The sequence below is a fragment of the Martes martes genome (assembly GCF_963455335.1).
Source record: "Martes martes genome assembly, chromosome: 8".
Classification (NCBI taxonomy): Eukaryota; Metazoa; Chordata; class Mammalia; order Carnivora; family Mustelidae; genus Martes; species Martes martes.
The window spans coordinates 130,617,875-130,638,597 of NC_137895.1; the positions used below are offsets into that span (position 1 = coordinate 130,617,875).

The window sequence follows — 20,723 nt, forward strand, 5'->3', positions numbered from 1 at the left end:
ATTGTCCATATTCAAATGATAATACTGAAGCCAGAAGGCCAGGTGGATTAAAATCCAGCATATAAATGGTAAAAATTATAATTGTTTAGAAGAAAATATAGGAGAACATCTTTATGACCCTGGGGATAGAGTAGGATCTCTTGAGCACTAAGGGCACAAACATTAAGGTAAAGAGTGATAAATTCGATGAGAATAAAATTAAGATCCTTTGTCCTTCAAAAGACATCAAGTGAGAGTGATATAGCAAGTTATAATCTGGAACATTTCAACACGTAGCTGACAAAGGATTAGCATTCTGAAGATATGTACAAACACTTACAAATTAATAAGGAAACAATAATACCCCAATAAAAAAGAGGCAGGTGATATGAACAGGTAAGACACAGAAAAGGACACAAGTGACCAATAAACACATGAAAAATGCTCAGACTCATCAGTTATCAGGACAGTCTGCAATGAAATATCATCATACATCCTCCAGATTGGTTGAAATTAAAATGTCTCGTTGTCCCAAACATTGTCCAGAGTATGGAACAAAGGAAATTTCAAACAGTCCTGTGCATAGGCTGGTTGGTGAAACTGCTTTGGAAAACCATTTTAGAAAATGAATTATTAGGGGATGACTGGGTGGCTTAGTTGGTTAAGTGTCTGCCTTCAGCTCAGGTCATGATCTCAGGGTCCTGGGTTTGAGTCCTATGTCCAGCTCCTTGCTCAGTGGGGAGCCTGCTTCTCCTTTTGCCTGCCACTCTCCCTGTTTGTGCTCTCTCTCTGTCTGATAAATAAATAAATAAGTAAAATCTTTTAATAAGAAAAAAAGAAAACGATTTATTGGGAATTAGGTCCAACCCATGCATCCCCTATATGCCAGTAATCCAACCACTTTTGACTTATAAAAGCCACTACTTCATGTGGTTCAATCTAACATACATCCTAAAGAAACCCCTACACTTTTTAATTGGGAGACATGTATAAGATTACTCATAGCAACATTGCTTGTGATAGCTTTAAAAAGCAAACCTAAGCCCAAGTTTCTTATGACAGTAGGGTGGATAAGTGTATTAGGGTGTGTTAAGTAACAGAAGACTTTACATCAGTGGAAATGAAGAGCCTCTACTCAACATAGATCAAGTCAAAAACAGTGTGTGCAAAACCAAAATTGAACAAAACCTAACAAACAAAAAACTAAATTGTGGGAGAATTTACACAGTGTTCAAAAACAGGCAAAACTCAATAGTATGTGATACAGGAATACCTTCCCATCTTCACGTATCAGTTATAAAGACAATCAAGGAGTGGTTTATGTAAAACTCAGTAGTTACCTCTTATTTATTTATTTATTTATTTATTTATTTATTATTAACATATAATGTATTATTTGTTTCAGGGGTACAGGTCTGTGATTCATCAGCTTACATAACTCACAGCACTCACCATAACACATACCCTCCCCAAAGTCCATAAGCCAACAACCCCATCCTTCTCCCCCCCTCCCCTCCATCATCCCTCAGTTTGTTTCCTGAGATTAAGGGTCTCTTATGGTTTGTCTCCCTCCCCGGTCCCATCTTGTTTCATTTTTCCTTCCCTTCCCTCCATGACCTCCTTCCCTGCCCCTCAAATTCCTCATATCAGAGAGATCATATGATAACTGTCTTTCTCTGATTGACTTATTTTGCTTAGCATAATACTGTCTAGTTCCATCCACATCGTTGCAAATGGTAAGATTTCATTTCTTTTGATGGCTGCATAGTATTCCGCTGTATGTGTATGTTTATATCTATATCTATATCTATCTATCTATCTATATCACAGCTTCATCATCCATTCATCTATTGATGAACATCTAGGCTTTTTCCACAGTTTGGCTATTGCTGCTATAATCATTAGGGTGCACGTGGCCCTTTGGTTCACTACATTCATATCTTTGGGGTAAATACCCAGTAGTGCAATTGCTGGGTCATAGGGTCGCTCTATTTTCAACCTTTTGAGAAATCTCCATTCTGTTTTCCAGAGTGGTTGCACCAGCTTGCATTCCCACCAACAGTGTAGGAGGGTTCCCCTTTCTCCACATCCTCACCAACATCTGTTGTTTCCTGACTGGTTAATTTTAGCCATTATTGGTGTGAGGTGGGACTTCTTTGTGGTTTTGATTTGTAGTTCCCTGATGCCGAGTGATGTGGAGCACTTTTTCATGTGTCAGTTGGCCACTTGGATGTCTTCTTTGGAGAAATGTCTGTTCATGTCTTCTGCCCATTTCTTGATTGGATTATTTGTTCTTTGGGTGCTGAGTTTGATACGTTCTTTACAGATTTTGGATACTAACCCTTTATCTGATATGTCATTTGCAAATATCTTCTCCCATTCTGTCGGTTGTCTTTTGGTTTTGTTGACTGTTTCCTTTGCTGTGCAAAAGCTTTTGATCTTGATGAAGTCCTAGAAGTTCATTTTTGCCCTTGTTTTGCTTGCCTTTGGCAATGTTTCTAGGAAGAAGTTGCTGCGGCTGAGGTCAAAGGGGTTGCTGCCTATGTTCTCCTCAAGGATTTTGATGGATTCCTATCTCACATTGAAGTCTTTCATCCATTTTGAGTCTATTTTTGTGTGTGGTGTAAGGAAATGGTCTAGTTTCATTCTTCTGCATGTGGCTATCCAGATTTCTAAACACCATTTGTTGAAGAGACTCTCTTTTTATCCATTGGGCATTCTTTCCTGCTTTGTCGAAGATTAGTTGACCACAGAGTTGAGGGTCCATTTCTGGACTCTCTATTCTGTTCCATTGATCTATGTGTCTGTTTTTGTGCCAGTACCATACCATCTTGATGATTACAGCTTTGTCATAGAACTTGAAGTCTGGAATTGTGGTGCTGCCAGCTTTGCTTTTCTTTTTTCAACATTCTTCTGGCTATTCAGGGTCTTTTTTGGTTCCATTTAAAGCCTCTATTTCCTTGTTGCTCTTTTGCTTTGATGGTCAGTCCATTTCAGTGAGGGGGGCTGTTAAAGTCTCCTACTATTATTTTATTATTGTTGATGTGCTTCTTTGCTCTTGTTAATTGGCTGTTCCCATGTTAAGGACATAGATTTTTAAAATTGTTAGATCTTCTTGTTGGACAGACCCTTTAAGTATGATATAGTGTCCTTCTTCCTCTCTTACTATAGTCTTTGGCTTGAAATCTAATTTATCTGATATAAAGATTGCCACTGCAGCTTTCTTTTGATGTCCATTAGCATGGTAAATGGTTTTCCACCCCCTCACTTTAAATATGGAGGTGTCTTTGGGTCTAAAATGAGTTTCTTGCAGACAGCATATTGATGGATCTTGTCTATTTGTCCATTCTGATTCCCTGAGTCTTTTGATTGGGGGCAATTAGCCCATTTACAGTTAAGGTAACTATTGAAAGATATGAATTTAGTGCCATTGTATTGCCTATAAGAGGACTGTTAGTATATATTGTCTCTGTTCCTTTCTGGTCTATTTCTTTTAGGCTCTCTCTTTGCTTAGAAGACCCCTTTCAATATTTCCTGTAAGACTGGTTTGGTGTTTGCAAATTCTTTTAGTTTCTGTTTGTCCTGGAAGCTTCTTATCTCTCCTTCTATTTTCAGTGAGAACCTAGCTGGATATCCTATTCTTGGCTGCATATTTTTCCTCATCTAGTGCTCTGAATATATCATGCCAGTTCTTTCTGGCCTGCCAGTTCTCTGTGGATAGGTCTGCTGCCAATCTAATTCTATCATTGTATGTTACAGGCCTCTTGTCCTGAGCTGCTTTCAGGATTTTCTCTTTGTCACTGAGACTTGTTAAGTTTTGTTATCATTAGATGATGAGGTGTGGACCTATTTTTACTGATTTTGAGGGGTGGGTTCTCTGTGCCTCTTGGATTTGATGCTTTGCCAAATTAGGGAAGTTCTCTGCTATAATTGGCTCCAATATACCTTCTGCCCCTCTCTGTCTTTCTTCTTCCGGGATCCCAATTATTCTAATATTATTTCATCTTATGGTATCACTTATCTCTTGAATTTTCCCCTTGTGGTCCAGTAGTTGTTTGTCTCTCTTTTTCTCAGCTTCTTTATTCTCCATCATTTGGTCTTCTATATCACTAATTCTCTCTTCTGCCTCATTTATCCTAGGAGAAAGAGCCTCCATTTTTTATTATACCTCATTAATAGCTTTTAAAAATTTCAACTTGGTTAGATTTTAGTTATTTTGTTTCTTCAGAAAGGGATTCTCTAGTATCTTCTGTGCTTTTTTCAAACCCAGCTAGCATCTTTATAATCATCATTCTGAACTCTAGTTCTGACATCTTACTAATGTCTGTATTGATTAGGTCCCTAGCTGTCAGTACTACCTCTTGTTTTTTTTTTTTTTTTTTTTTGAGGTGAGTTTTTCCACCTTGTCATTTTATCCAGAGAAGAATAGATGAATGAGAGAACAAAATACTAAAAGGGTAGCAATGACCCCAGAAAATATATACTAGCCAGATCAGAAGAGACCCAAAACCAGGGGGAGAAGAAAGGGGGGGAAAAAAAAGAACATATATATATATACATATATATGTTATATATGTATATATATTTGGACTGGTGAATAGAACAGAGCCACACACTTGATCACTTGATTTTGGGTGTATTTTGGTCAGTTAGAAGAAAATGTCTCCCAAAATTTTAAAGAAAGAAAAACTTGTATATATACAAAAATAATGGTAAACACAATGAAGGGATGGAATATGACTATAGAGATGAAAATTTAAAAAAAGATTTTAAAAAAGGAATTGATAAGAAGTTGGTTGATAAAAGAAAAAAAAAGGAGAGAATGTGATCAGGCTAGAGACTAGAACAAAGCCATATGCTAGATTTAGGTTATACTTTGATCTGTTAGAAGAAACTGCATCCCAAAATTTTAAAGAAAGAAAAACTTAAATGTATACAAAAAAGTTAAATACAATGAAGGGATAGAATATGACTATAACAATGAAAATTACAAAAGATTTTTAAAAAGGTATTGATAAGATAAAATAGTTAAAGAGGTTAAAATAGGAAAGGGGAGAAATTTAAAAAAACAGAATAAGAAAAAAAAAAAAAACTTTGAAAGATTAAAGAATCATGGGGAAAAAGCCATGAATTCTATGTGTTGCTTTTCCTTTATCTCATTGATCGGTGAACTTGGTCTTGGCTGGATGTTCTTGCTGATCTGAGGCCTGTTGCAGTGATTCTCAAATGTCTTTGCCCGAGATGGAATTGTGCTGCCCTTGCCAGGGGCCAGGCAAGGTAATCTGCTCTCGTAGCTTTTGTTCCCTGAACGCTTTCCGCTTTCCCTACCGCTTTGGAGGATGGGAAGGAAGATGGCGGCTTCCCGATCTCCAGCCTGGAGGAGCTGAGAGCTGGGGCCCCACTCCTCAGTGTGCTCTCTGCGATAAGCCAGCAATCCCTCCCGTCTCCCTGGTCTCCAGCTGCGCTCTGAGCTCATCCAGCCTGTGACCGTTCCTATCTCTGGTGCCGGCCCTGTTTGGAGGCTCCAAACCCAGCAGATTCCTGCCGCTGCTGATTCTCCCGGAGGAGGAAGGAGGGGATCTCCCCGGATCTGCCACTTGTGAGGTCTCTGCTTGAAGAGCAGCCTGGACAGTGCGTCAGATTATGGTTTAAGGTAAACCCGAGCTGAGAGCCCCTCCTCGGCTCTGTCTCTGCTCTCGGCTTCCCCGCTCTGATACCTGGGAGCTCTGCCACACTCAGACACCCCCGGTCTTTCTGTGACCCCATGGGTCCTGAGACCACACTGTCCCCACGAGGGCTCCCCTCCCCAACCCCGCTTAGCCTCGGGAGCAATGTCCCTCAGTGCTCAATCCGATTTTGTGCTCCCCTGATCTACTGCTTGCTGGGAGCCAGACCCTCCCCCTGCAGTTTCTCTTCCCACCTATCGCCTCGGACGCACTTCTCCGCTCGTCCTACCTTCCAGAAAGTGGTCGCTTTTCTGTTCCTAGAATTGCTGCTCTTCTTCTCTTCGATCTCCTGTTGAGTGTGTAGGTGTTCAGAATGGTTTGATAACCATCGAGCTGAACTCCGGGACCTGAAGAAATTTAGGTGTCTTATTCCTCTGCCATCTTGCTCCTTGCCCCCCTCAGTAGTTACCTCTTAGAAGGAAGAAGGGGAACTGGCTTTTTGGAGCCGTTCATAGGGCTTCAGGGTAATCAGCCATGTTTGTTTGTTAAGCTGAGTAATAGGTACATAGGTATTTGTTTCATTTATTTTTAAATGATAATTCTTTAAAATGTACACCTGCATTATATGCATTTTTTGGTATATAGTATATATACAAAACAGTTAAAAAATAGAGGGTACAAGGAGAAAAGATATACATTTGGTCTTTCTTTCTATATTGTAGCTATTGAAATGAGGGTCTCTTCTAAGTCTTATTTTCTTCATATTATACCTCCTGGTATTTGGTTATTCTTTACATGATTTGTAAACCATTTATCTTTCCCAGTGCCTAGGATTGGTTTGTAACATAGTAGGCCCAATAAATATCTTTCATTTTTCATCGAAGCAACAAGCTAGTGAAATGAGAAAAAGTAAAAATTTCCTAATAATTAAAAACACTGCAAATCAAAACAATGTATCACTTTTACCTAGCAAATTGATAAAATTTTTTAAAAAAGGATCTGTCTTTGCAAGAGTACAAGAAATCATATATTGTTGATGGGAATGTAAAAATATTAGTGGTGACTAAGGGCCCATGTGTGGCTTAGTCATTAAGTGTCTGCCTTTAGGACATGTCATGATCCCAGGGTCCTGGGATCGAGTCCCACATCAGACTCCCTGCTCTGCAGGAAGCCTGCTTCTCCCTCTCCCCCTGCTTGTGTTCCCTCTCTCGCTTCTCTCTCTGTCTGTCAAATAAATAAACAAAATCTTAAAAAAAAAAAGTGGTGGCTAATTTGACAATAAGTTTGGAAAGTCCTAAAAAAATGTATTCTTCGATGTCATAAGTCTACGTATAAGAATTTATGATCATACACCCATCATAGATATGTAAAATTTTCTACTTAGCATGGTACTTTACATATTTACATAAAAGACATATACTTGACTATGATGGTCTGCTTAAATAAACTATTGTAGGGGCACCTGGCTGGCTCAGTCAGTAGAGCACATAACTCTTGATCTCAGGGATGTGAGTTCAAGACCCACACGATGTAGAAATTACTTAAAAATAAAATCTTTCAAAAAATAAATAAGTAAACAGTGATAAATCTATACACTTAATGGAATAATATGGCACAAAATCGATGATGAAATAAAATGTTCTTGATATAGTGGTACAAATCAGGTTTAAAAAGTATGCAAATTTATGTGTAGGCAAAGGACAGAAAGGATACACACAGTTCCTGGACCGTAATGGATGCTAAATAAATAAATGAGTAATAGGGGAGCCTTGGTGGCTCAGTTGGTTGTGTCCAGCTCTTGATTTCAGCTCAGGACATGATCTCAGGGTCGTGATATCAAGCCCTGTGTTGGGCTCCATGCTGGTTGCAGAACCTGCTTACGGCTCTCTCTCTGTGCCCACTCCTCCCACCCCCCAACTGATGCTCTCTCTCTCTCAAAAAAAAAAAAAAAAAAAGTGTAATAAAGGGATTAAGGAATATATGGCATACATCAAAATGTTAACACTGGTTTCCTCTGTATCCTAAGATTAGGGTTGATAACAATTTCCTCTTTTTTTGCGTGTTGGTATTTCCCCAAAGTCTATGTTATGTCCATGTATTCCTGTTGAAATAAGAAAAGATCCAAATTATTAGAATTAAAACTGAAGACTACTATGTGTATACGCATCTTGTTTTGCATCGTGACTAGTAGAACATTGCCATGTATGAGCTTACTGATTGTCTCTGACGCTAAGGTTGGCATTAAGATCTGCTCTTCCCCACTCCTCTTAAATACCTCTTTATTCAGTATCCTTCAGGTTTGAAACCTTTTAAAAGAAACGATTATGTGTTCATACCCAGCCGCTGAATGTGCCCACTTTAAGGTTACTGTTTGGCCAAAATGTAACTAGCTGGCCCCGTGTGTGCTTGGCTTTTATGAAGCTGCCAACCAGCATGAGCAGAAGGAGAGTTGGGAGGGGGTCACAGGCTCAGAGATCCCCCTCTGTGTTTCACCCTGAGGCTGAAAATGGCCCCTGGGGCCAAGAGTGCTTGCTCGGGACAACGACAGCAATTGGGGGCTGCCTGATATTGGTCAGAAAATTTTGTTTAAGGGTCTAAACTCTCCTAAACTCCCTAACCTGAATGTCCTTAAAACCACCTTGGGTAGATCTTGCCAGGGCTGATTTCTATTAATGTGGCTATTGTTTTTTTCAGATACGTTCATGGCAAGACTTGAAGAAATGTTGGATTCTTGTTGTGAATCATGTTACTAGAAACATTACTGTGCTGTTGGACACACAGATCCAGGAAATTTGGCAAATCATTCTGGATCTCAAGGTCAGTCCTCTTCCTACAATGTCTTGTGCACACCCTTGGGTGCTGCCTTCCTTCTGGCATTTTTGTGGGTTTGAGGCAGGATCAAGTATTTCCACACCACCCACAGTTTTTCACGCTCATTAGTTCCATTATAATTTGAGTCTTCCAGCAATTTACTTAGGAAGAGAAGAAGGAAAAGACAGGGTCTCTGCGATATTCATGATTATGGGTTGTCTTGAGTGATAGGAATTTAAGAACCTGAAAGGGCATTACTGTTGTGTGGTTTGCTAAATTATGTCCAAGGTTGGAGAACTATCAAAAGCTTCCATCTTGAAAGGGTTGCACTTGTGCTAAATATATCTCAAAAAACTTGACTTTCCTTTGATGCTTTTAGAATATCTTCTCTGGGTCTTAGGAAGGAATCCCTGACCTGAAAGTCAAACTCATGTAAACTTTTGGAGTCAGATGATAATTTGAAATTGGTACCTAACAACCTCCTTCTGGAAGAGCTATGAATTTTCTGTTATTTGCATAGGCATGAAATTATTTGGGGCATTAAGGAAAGAGAACTGCCATAGAGCCTTGAGTAAAATACAGACCGGAAAGCACACTTGTCTTCCAGGCAAGACTAAAACCACGAGCTCCCAAATGGTACCAACATAGGAGGCTGAGTCCATGATAATAACTCGCTCTGGGGAGCATCAGGAAGAGACACTTGGGAGTCCTGCACGGTCCTGGGGATCCGTGATAATGATTTCCAGGATGAATACTGCATGGACATGAAGAGGGGAGAACTTTCCAGGGGGTTTTGTTTAAAGAATGTAACATTTACCAGATTATCTGAACGTAGTAAAACGTGTTCAACTACAGTCGTTATGGCATCCTCTCATCTCTCTGTGCTCTATGGGGAATGCAGTTAAAGTCAGGTCATTAGACTGCTGCACAGGGCATGCTGGAGAAGTTCTGGTGAGGAAGCAATGGATATGAGGAGCTGGGAGCATGGAAATCCACAGGTAATTGACTTGAGACACCAAAAGGAGCCAGCGCAGAAATTTACAAATGCTTATCTCAACTCACAGGGGTGCCCTGCAGCAAGCCAGCAGCGAGATCAGAAGGGCGCACTTTCCTTTTTAATCTGGGACCGTGTTTTGCTTCTAGTGGCTGTCGATGGCCCATCTGAAAGGTAGGAGTCCAGGTTTTGCCTGTAGGCAAATATTTGCAGCCACATCTGGCTTTGCTTTGCCATATTGTTAACCCCCCCCTTTCCCCTGCTACATTTGTTTTCTTTTTATTAAATTTCCTGTCTGGATCCTTGCGTCTGCATTTCTAATGTCAACAACTGCTTTTATCACAGATAATAACTTCCTTTTACAAAACGGCTGTATCATCCTACATGCATTTCAAATTACATTTTATGAACAAACACTGAAATAGGGTATTTGGCAGTGTGCACAATTGGGTATATTTATAGTAATCTAAATTTAAGTTGTGAGAGCCAAGAACTAAGTTGGTTACAGTTTTTTTAATAATCTATTTCTTGAGAGCGTTGTGACTTCTCACCAGAACTTAATTAAGTTCACATTGGGATGTTTATGAAGTAAATCATGCGGTATGCCCAAACATGCTATAAAAACAATTATCAAAACACCAGAAATTCTTTAACACTCTAAAGTTTTCATAAGCAAGATCATTAAATGTTTCAAAATCAGTTGTTAATAGGCTGGAATAAGAAAAAAAAAGAAAAAAGAAAAAAAAAAAAAAAAGAAAACTGGATCTTTGCAGTCTTCATGGCATAGGACTAAGTGGGCTCCCTACATGTATCTGTTTTTTGCCTGATTCCATGTCCTGTCTGGGTTCAGAGGCAGGGATATTGGGAAGGGCCCCACTTTCAAGATCTAGGCTCTGCCATTGACTTGTTATGGGTTATTCAAATCTGTCTGACCCTTGTTGACCACTTGAATAAATACAGAGGACATTTAGGAAGCCCTATGCCTAAATGGTATGAAAATGAATGTCTCGTTCCTATGACTAAAGGTATTAACGGTTTGTTTACCACATGTTATATTTAATCTAGTGACTAATGCTTCGTGGCCCCGTGAGGCTGTCCGATTCCATATTGAAAGCTGAACAAATGATACTTCCATTGAAAACTTAAGCCATGAGCTTTAGATGTTTCTAGTTTTGAGATGTGGCCTGACAGGATGATGATACCCATGCAGGAAAAGCACACAGGCCATCATAATTTGGAAACAGATTTCATAGAATGGATTACATATTTTGTTATATTTTTGAAGATTTTATTTTTAAGTAACTTCTGCACCCAATGTGGGGCTTGAACTCACGACCCTGAGATCAAGAGTCACATGCTCCCCGCCGGCCGAGCCAGCCAGGAGCTCCCCGCCATTTACATTTTTTAATCTCAGATTTATATCATAATGTTTACAAGTACGGATTTCAGTTTCCTTTGCTTTCTTCATGCTGTGCAATTGATGGGAAGATAAATGTCTGGGTGTCTGACTCTGGACTGACCCAACCTCAAGCATCAGTCCTATTTAAGAGGAAATATAGCTTAGAAGTGTTGCCCTGTGCAAATTAAGAACTTAAATTTCAGTGGCTATCACGTTAGTTCTCACCCCTGTTTGAGTGGGAATTAGTGTTTAATTTTTAAGCTTCAGAAATAAGAACTGACTGTATCATCCAAAGTTTCATTTTTACTTGCCCAGCCTGCATCTTGGAGGTGCTCAGAACATAATGGCTGAAATCTTAATTTCTTTTGCAGATTGATCTGGGTAAATCTTTACTGGTACAGTCTGTTGTCTATTTACAAGAGAGTTGTTCTGTGAATACAGATGAACAACGCAGAAGTTAGGGGTATGGACACCTTGTGTGGTCGAAATATGAGTTTTGACTTCCCCCCAAACTTAACTATTAATGGCCCCCTCTTGGCCAGAAGCCTTAACAATAGCGTAAACAATGGATTAATTCAGTTCGTATGTTACATGCATTATACACTCTATTCTTACACTAAAGTAAGCTAGAGAAAATAAAATGTTATTATAAAAATCATAAGGAAGTGGGGTGCTTGGGCAGTGCAGTTGGTTAAGCCTCAGACTTTTGGTTTTGGCTCAGGTTGTGATCTCAAGGTCATGAGATTGAGTTCTGCATCAGGCTCTGCATTTAGCAGGGAGTTAGCTTGGGACTCTCTCTCTCCCTCTCCCTCAGTGCTTTCTCTCTCTCTCAAACAAATACATCTTTAAAAAAAAGAGAATGTCATCAGGAAGAGAAAAACATTTACAGTGCTGTATTTATATTTAAAAAAAATGTATAAGTGAACCCACACAGTTCAAACCCATGTTGTTCAATGCTCAACTGTACTTTATTCTCTTGGAGGAATGAAGACTTAGAACAGTGGTAGGATTTGGGTGGACGTTTGCTCACGTCGAGCCCAATCTCTAAAGGGTGAATATCTGTGCTCTAGTCTCTGGCATATGACAGCAAATTCTTCTTTCTATTTAGACTTTACCATATTGTATAAAATAACTTCAGCAGTCTTTCCTGACTGGTCGCTCATTCCACACGGATTTCCAAGTTGAGTGTGGTAAGGAGATACAAAATAAAGACACAGCCCTTGCCTTCTAGTTATTTATCCCCTGGTGGGAAAAGGCAGAGTGAGCATATGTAAAATACATAAAACAGCACGAACCCACCGAACTATATATGTAAATGTTGTTAGGTACTGGCTTGGAAAATTGAAGTCAGTCAAGTGGATGATGATAGGAATTTGGCAGGAGGAAAGCACATAGCTTGTGGACATCGTATTTAAGCAATAGTAGTTAAAACAAAAATACTACAAGGATGATACTGAACGAGACCTAGAAGTTCAGGTCTTGACCCTGGAATAAATGAACCATTTAACCAAATATTCATCCTGATGATTGGAATTACTGATTGAACTTGATTTAACATTGTTATCGGAAGCTCCAAGTTCCATAGGAGCCGAGACCCTGGTATACAGGGGAGCGTGCACATCACTGGTGTTAGAAAGATGAACAGGGGCGCCTGGGTGGCTCAGTGGGTTGAAGCCGCTGCCTTCGGCTCGGGTCGTGATCTCAGGGTCCTGGGATCGAGTCCCGCGTCGGGCTCTCTGCTCAGCAGGGAGCCTGCTTCCTCCCTTCTCTCTCTGCCTGCCTCTCCGCCTACTTGTGATCTGTCTGTCAAATAAATAAATAAAATCTTAAAAAAAAAAAAAGAAAGAAAGAAAGATGAACAGGAGCGAAGTGCTCTTGCGCCAAAGTGTAGCAGAAGAAGCAGACACTTAAACAGGATGCCAGTCCCAGGTTAGGACCGTAAGGAGGAAGTGAGGCGCTCTGCCTGAGAGAGAGTATGTTTATTAAGGACACTGTACAAAACCCGGCAGGAAATCCTATGAATGTGGGGGAACCGCCAACGTGTGTTGATTCTATCAAATTATTTTCCAACAGTAGAAATGTCTTTTAAAAAAGTTTTTATTTATTTGACAGAGATCACAAGTAGGCAGAGAAGCAGGTAGAGAGAGGGGAAGGGAAGCAGGCTCCCCACTGAGCAGAGAGCCCAATGCAGGACTCGATCCCAGGACCCCGAGATCATGACCCCAGCCGAAGGCACAGGCTTTAAGCCACTGAGCCACCCAGGCGCCCCAACAGAAATGACTCTTAACATCAGGAGGAAGATGGGACATTTCCAGCTGAGAGAACGTCCATCATCTGACAGATATTCAGGAGGAATTTCCAGAAACGCTGTGGGTAATCCCATTCTCTTCTGTGTTAGAGGAGACTCTGACCCTGTGAACGACCCTTAAGAAAGTTTGGGGGGAAATCTATCTTTTCAAGTGAAATGTGGCACGGCATTTGAGTTTCTTGAGGTGTGTCCTTCATTTGAGTCTAGTGCTAAGATTAAGCATATAAAGGCGGTTTCTTGAATTCGAAGATCTGAAGCACGTCTCGGGTGGGAGGAAGGCGCGGTCCGCAGCGGCGTCCGGACCCGCGGAGCCGCGCGCGCTCCTTGCGAAGCATCCGCCCATAGTGTGATAGTGTCACGTGATATCCCGTGAGTCCTTCGGTCAGTCATTCGACAAGCAGATTTACTAATTTAGAAAAGACGAGATCAACTCTCGGCGTGTTCACTTCGCTTTCGCAGTTCTTGCAGGGACCCCTGGGGAGCATTTTCTCGGATGGGTTCGGTGCTGAGCGTTAGGGCCCGTGAGCTTTACGCTCTAGAGGCCGTGTTAGGGCCCAGGGTTTAAGATCATTCTGGGGCCGGGACACGTGACTCATGTCTCCTGTGAGCTGAGTTAGGAGCGGTTGGTAGTGTCTGCTGAGAGGTGAAGACCCTCTTGCTGACGGAGGGACAATAAAAACAAAAAGGCTGATTTGGAATTTGCGGTTGTTTCTGAGCTGGCCTGCTGGCCGGGACAGTGGGTTAAATTTGCTCCCTGTATTAATGAGAAAAATGCCAAGAGAGGCCGAGAAGCACAGGGAAGAAGTGGCAGGGGGATCAAGCAGTTTCTTCTGATTATCTCATCAGCCTCGTTTAATTACAGAGGCAGAAACGGAGCCTCCGCCCGCCCCTCCCCCCAAAAGTACTTGGCGCATGCGCAACCTCGTGATAAAGGCTGAACCTAACCGTGAACAGAACTTCGCAGAGAAACGTGGAAAGACAGATTAACTTCTTGGTGGCACGTGGGGTCTTTGCAAGCCACGTCCATTAAACCTGGGCCTCGCCCGTGGGAGTCTGCAGGGCCCGTGCCTGCAAGCATTTCACTGGCCAGTGAAGGGATGGGGAGCTGCTGGTCTCCCGCAGCCTAGTTTTTTGACTATATCTGGGCTTAGATGCATTTGGACTGCCCTTTGGGGTTGCGGAAAGCTGTACACCCGTGGCCTGACTGTGTACAATTCCTTTTCCAGTCCTCTTGATGGGGAGTTTTGACTTGAAGTTGAGGGAAGCCCAGTGACGAGAGCTCACAGTTATTGAGTCGAGAGTCAGGAGTTGGTCTTTACATGCCTGTTTAATCCAAATTCAGTGAAGACTCTCTGAGCCCTTTCTCTGGGCTGTTCTTGGCCACTCTAGGGAGCCCTGTCTTGCAAGACAGACACACAAATCCTGTCGAAAGTTGATCTTTGGAAATGTGTTTCCTCCCCTCAAATGTCAATATTAAAAACAACAACAAAAAATCCTTCGTATCATGCATGATGCATGCATATAGGATTTTTTCCTAATGATTCATGGATTTGAGAAATAACATCTTCTGATAGATTTTTGATAGTTTTTTTTACTGATTCATAGAGAGATTATTTTAATTCCATAAATTGAGCTTTAAAGTGATATATGTTCATTCAAAAAATTAGAAAGAATCAATGCCTCTGGCATTCTCTTTTGGGCCCTGGGACAGAGTTCTTTGAGTGAAAATGGAGGCGACTTTCTGGCTTTATCGTCTTTGTGGTTTCCTTTTTTCTTTCTTTTTTTTTTTTTGCTTTAATGATTAAATAGTTTTTCATCGCTTGGAAGCTTCGAGTTGGTTGACTTTGGGTAGGTGAGTATTTATCTTTTGTTCCTTCTGAGGAGCACAGCCTACCACCTTAGCCTGCTGTTGAGTGGTTGAAGAGTCATTAGTGTCGAACATTAACCCTGCGACCTGCTTGTTTATATACCTACTGTAACTATGTTTTGCTTGAATTTCTGAGGTTAGTCAAAGCAAACAGATGTACCATCTGAGATGGCTGTGTGTAAACTAAAACATGTTTTGTCAAAATTGCTGACAATACATTCCTTCAGACAAAAGCCTTAAAGAAAACCGGGCTATGGATACTGATGGATGGGATCTCTTGAAAGCATAGGAGGAATGACAGGACCTTTGGGTTACGTCCATGTACCACTTATCCTGTAACGCTCAGATGGGGTCCTTCCCCTGTCCCAAGTGCACTGTGGGGTCATTTGCTACAAGGAGGTGCTATTGGATGAAATAGCAGATATTCTAAATAAATACCAAATATTCTAAAATAAACATTAATTCCATTAGCCCATCTGGTATTGCCCATGACATCATGAAGTAGAACTATTTGTTTTCAAAGGAAGTATATATGCTAAATTTTCTGTATGTATGTAAATCTAATTATTGGCAAAGTTACATGAAGTGTTTAGCAAACCATTGTGGGGAGATGATATGAGACAAAACTTTAAACATCACACTGACATTGTTTTGCCATAAAAATGCCACAGCTTTAGGTGTGGTGATGTAATACCTGTATTTCCAGAATGGATTGTTCATATTTTAGGAAAGGGAGGAATTTGATTTACACGAAAAGAAAGGCCAACCTTTCAACTATTCTAGAAATCATATAGAGTATTGCTAATAGTGGGTTTCAGTATTTTTTTTGTTTGTTTTAATAGGTACTGCCCCTCCATATCAAAACCGTTAATGACAACAATCTGAGCCATTTTGTTGAAGCCAAAATCATTCTTTGTAAGTCTGAGTCTCTGTTAGTAAAAACAAGGTCATGTTCTTGGAGGTGGACAGCAGTGGATGCTCTCCACTCTTGGAGGAACAATTGAACCTCAGAAGGTCTCTTTTTTCTCTAATTGCTTCCAACATTTCCACATCAAGGAATATGTGGGATTTCCTTAACAGAGCTTCATATTAAAATGTACCATCAGGCAAATTGTTATCTTTTAATCCTGCCTCTGCTTTACTCCCCAGAACTCCAGGAGAATCACCTAGATTTTCTGCTTTGTCCCTATCCTTAGATGCATTTGTTTCTCTAGGATGCTACAGAATTTTTTTTTTTTTTTTTTTTTTGGTGCCTGAATTTAGTATATAAAGTTGGTATATACTGCTTCCAGAAGGGAAATGGCCTTTTCTTTATTTGCAATTTTGTAGCCAGAGTGGTGATTTAGCCCCTTAACAGATATATCTTTCTGTCCTTGGTTTTCCTATTACATTTGCTTGTACCTCAGCTTTAGCAATTTTCTACTTTATGTTTATAGTTATCTGTTAATTTGCCTTCTCCCTCTATCTACTATATCCTCACATCCTCACAGTGATGTAATTGCTTATTTGGTTCCATAGTATGACTGCAATGCTTTGCACATAGTAGATACTCAACAAATTTTGTTGAACCAAAGAATGCATGAAAAATGATCGTCTGTTATTATTAGGCTTTCTTTCTTATTAGGAAATTTAAAAGTGGGTCACTGTATCTCCATGCCTTGTGATATCTCAAAAAGGTACACTTACATCAGTCCATTCATAGAAAGAAACCTTTCTTCCTCTGGGCTTGGAGTATGGCACCAAATGTCCCTTCTCTGTTGTGGTTATGTCATCTTTCATTCTGGACATCATTCACATTGGACTGACCACTAAAAAAGTCTTCTTTCCTCGGTTTCTGCCTTTGAGTCCCAGGTGGCATGATGGAAGGGTCCTGGGAGTTGGGAAAGGATGGGAGAATGTTTCAAAATGCAAGATGTGCAGAGCCTTCTGGTCATTGGAAAGTGGGGTGGGAGTTGGGGTGACTTGGGTGGGGAGGAAAGGCACGAATACAAACGTAAAGCACTTAGCTTGCATTGACAAAGTAGTGAGCTCTCCATAAGTGTTAGCTTTTATTAGTTCTGTCGCAAATCAATGAATTATTGAGGAAAAGGGTATATCGGAAAAGGATCAATAGTGATACTTCTAACTTCTGATCTATACTTTAGCTTTACATCCAATCAGTGTTATCAAAACCTGTACTGGCTCAAAGGGTTAGATAAAACTGTTTTGTGATCTAAATGGCTTCCTAAAGGAATGGGGAGTACAAAACTCAGGCAATACTGGACTTCTCAATAACGCTTATCTGCCTACTTGCAAAACCAGTATTGGAACATTTAAAAAAGACGCACACAGTTCCCACCTGGGTAAGGGAAAAGGACTTTATTTTTGCATTTCCCCCTTGAGTGGATGTAATCTATTTTTAAAAAACTTACAACTTTACAAGGTATTTGGAGGAGTATGTGGGTGGGGGCAATTCTGTCCACAGTCTCTGTTTGTAAAGCAAACTATATCTGACTGTAGTTAATGTTAGAAGAAATAGGACATCTCTCCAGAAATCTTTTCATACCCTAGACTCAGAGCTCCTGGGCCCAGAATCCCATCTGGCATATTTTACTACTTGAGTCAACCATTAACTTCAAAAGGAGTAAGAGTGAAGACTTTTGGATTTAAAAGATAGGTTGAAAGATATATTGGAGGAGATTAAGCCTGTCCCTATCCAGTAAACTTTCTTAGACATTTTCAGATCTCTGTGAAACAAATGTATTTTCCTTCCCCAATTGTTTTCTTTTTTTTTTTTTAAGTGTATATATTTAGTTTTTCTTTCTTTCTTTTTTTTAGTAATCTCTACACCCAACATAGGATTCAAACTCACGACACTGAGATCAAGAGTTGCATGCTCCTCCAACTGAGCCAGCCAGGGGCCCCCATTCTATTCCCAGCTGAGATTTCAGATTGCATGGGAACATCCCAGCTAGTGTTCCACAGAAGAGGATGGCTCTTCGTTTCACAGCTCAGTGGTGCAAAGGGTCATGTCCCGTTATAGGAACAGCATTTTCCTCTGGAAAAGCACCTCCTGCTTCAGTGCGTCAAGATTCTCTGCAGCACTGCGCACTGGGTACCATTTTCTCCTTCAACCTTTCTTTTCTCTTGGCTTTTGTGACTTTGGTTTCTCCTGATTGATTTTCTTCTTATGTTTAATTTTTCATCTTGGTTTCCTTTATTTGGCTTGTTCTCCTTTGTATCTCTGAAATTACTATTAACCCATTTAGTCATTGTCATGGGCTGAATTGTTTCCACTCCGCGCACCCCCCCCCCCCATTCATATGTTGCCATTGTAACCACGGCTGCCTCTGAAGGTGACTGTGTTTGGAGATGAGGTCTTTAAAGAAGGGGCGGGGGGTGGGAGTTTGGGGGAACCAGGTGGTGGGTATTAGGGAGGGCGGGGATTGCATGGAGCACTGGGTGTGGTGCAAAAACAATGAATACTGTTACACTGAAAATTAAAAAAAAACAAACAAAAAAAACTACCCAATATCAAGGATTTCGGGGCGTTGTGCCCTTTATAATTCTTGCTGGGATTTGAGGTGCTCTGTTTTCTGTTAGCCACTGGGGAAATCTGATGAAAATGACCTTTAAATAGGTAATTGTAAACTAAGAGGAAAAGTGAAGGCTAAATAAAGACTTTAAAAAAAAACAAAAGGAGGTAGTGAAGTTGAAATGTGGTCATTAGAGCGGGCCCTAATCCATATGACTGGTGTCTTTATAAGAAGAGGCAGGAGGAGCACAGACGCACACAGAGGGAAGGCCACGTGAAGACATAGAACATCTACAAGCAAGGAAAGAGGCCTCAGAAGAGATCAACCCTTGTACCACCTTGATCTTGAACTTCCAGCCTCCAGAACTGTGTGAAAAGACATTTCTGATCTTTAATCCGCTCGATCTGTGGTCCTTTGTGACGGCTGTCCTAGCAAACTAAACAGTGATTCATTTGATAAATATTTAGAAGGCCCTGATGAAAAGACCCATGAGACACGGTTCAAGGACAAAATAAATGTGTTGTTTCCTGGGAGAAGACAGATGTGTAAGCACGGGGCATAAATCAGAGCTATGAGACCTGGGAGCCCAGAGAAGAAAGTCTGCCCTATCCTCCCCGATGCTCAGGGCCGCCTTGTGGGGGCAAGACCCCTCTGTTGCTGTTAACACCTCACATCCATTGATCAGGAAATCAGTTTGGCTTAAATGGCTTGAAAATATCTCCTGAATGTGGCCACTTGTCCCCAGCTGTCTTTTGCCTGGACTAGTGCAAGCCGGACTGTCGCCCTGTGTCCACAATCCCCAGCCCGTCCTCAGCATGACAACCTGGAGATTCAAGTTCAAGTTCAGTCACATCAGGCCTCTACTGAAAGCACTGTACTGGCTTCCGTTTTAGTGACACCAGAAACTGTGAGTCTGCCCCCCACTGTCCCCCACCCCCCGAATTCTGTGCTAATCCTTAACCCTTCAGTCCTACCCTGGCTTATGGGCTTTTCCTTTAGCTGTTTCTTCTGCCTGGAATTCTCCCACCTTCCATGTGTATTTCACCAACTCCCTCATTTCCTTTAAATCTTTGCTCATGTGTCACCTTCACAGTAAGGTCCATCCTGGTCCCCTGATTTCACTTGACAACCTGACCCCTGGCCCACGGACCCTGCTTCCCCTTGATAACCTCATTGTCCCCAAATTTACTTTTCTTCTTCCTGGGGCATGGAAAATCTAACATGCTTTATATTTTTGTGTATTTATTGTCTGTCTCCTTTCCCACCACCGCTTGAAAACAGAGACTCCATAGAAAAAAGCTGAGGGCCCCTTGTCTGTTTTGCTCCTGGAGGCACCACGGAGAGCTGGCATGTGGATGGGGCTGGATACACACGGTGACTGACTCTTGTGACAAGGGGGGCTGGATCCCACCCGTTGAGGGGACCCATGCCACAGGGAACTGCACCCGCCGAAAGTCCCAGCGGCTGTGAGAAGTTAGTGGGGAGGAGTGAGTGAGGCGGGTGGGCAGGGCCAGGTGCCCTGGAGATCAGGGCTAGATGGAGGCTTTGGATTTTGTCTTGGAGGCCAAGAGTCTTTGGAGGATGATTTGCAGGTAAGCAACGCGGACAGAGTAGCAGGTTGGAGCGATTATCCTGCTGGCAGAAGGGACGAGACAAGGCAAGGAGGCCGGGTACGAGGCTGATGCAGGAATCAGACAAACAAAAATGAGGCTGTGGCATGGGGCCCATCTCCTTGGACGCTGGTCTAGCGACACAGGCTGGCAGGGCTCCTCCTGAGGTTTAACTCCTTCTGGGGTTTCCCTTGGCCCCACGGGGTGAACTTCAGTCTCCTTAACGCAGCCTTCAGGCTCTGGTCTCTTCCTAGGGCTCCTCTTCCTAGACTCTGGGATCCAGGAAACAAACAAATCAAATCCAGCCAACCCACCAAAAACCCTCAGGTAACGTTCTTGGAGAACTCAGCAAGTCCAAGTGACATGCTGACATGTCTGTATTTGTCTCACTTAAATCTGCAAAGTGTGCTGCTGAGCCAAGGACTCCGACTGTCATTGTTCCTGCAGGAGATCTGTAGGGCGGGGACAGTCTCCCTATTGGGAGGTTAAGGCATGTGCCCGTGGTCACAAAGCTGGTCAGCAGCAGAACTCGAATTCAAAGTCACGTTTGTTTGATACCCAAAGCCTCGCATAA

At 41.6% G+C, this 20,723-nt stretch overlaps 1 long non-coding RNA gene across 1 annotated transcript; it reads left to right on the forward strand.

Annotated features, from left to right (window-relative positions):
- Nucleotides 1–5,305: 5,305 nt before the first annotated feature.
- Nucleotides 5,306–18,688, forward strand: LOC308347976. The gene is made up of 4 exons (XR_013967303.1): nucleotides 5,306–5,632; nucleotides 8,340–8,462; nucleotides 9,521–9,624; nucleotides 17,842–18,688. It is a non-coding gene; the product is annotated as an uncharacterized lncRNA (long non-coding RNA).
- Nucleotides 18,689–20,723: the final 2,035 nt, after the last annotated feature.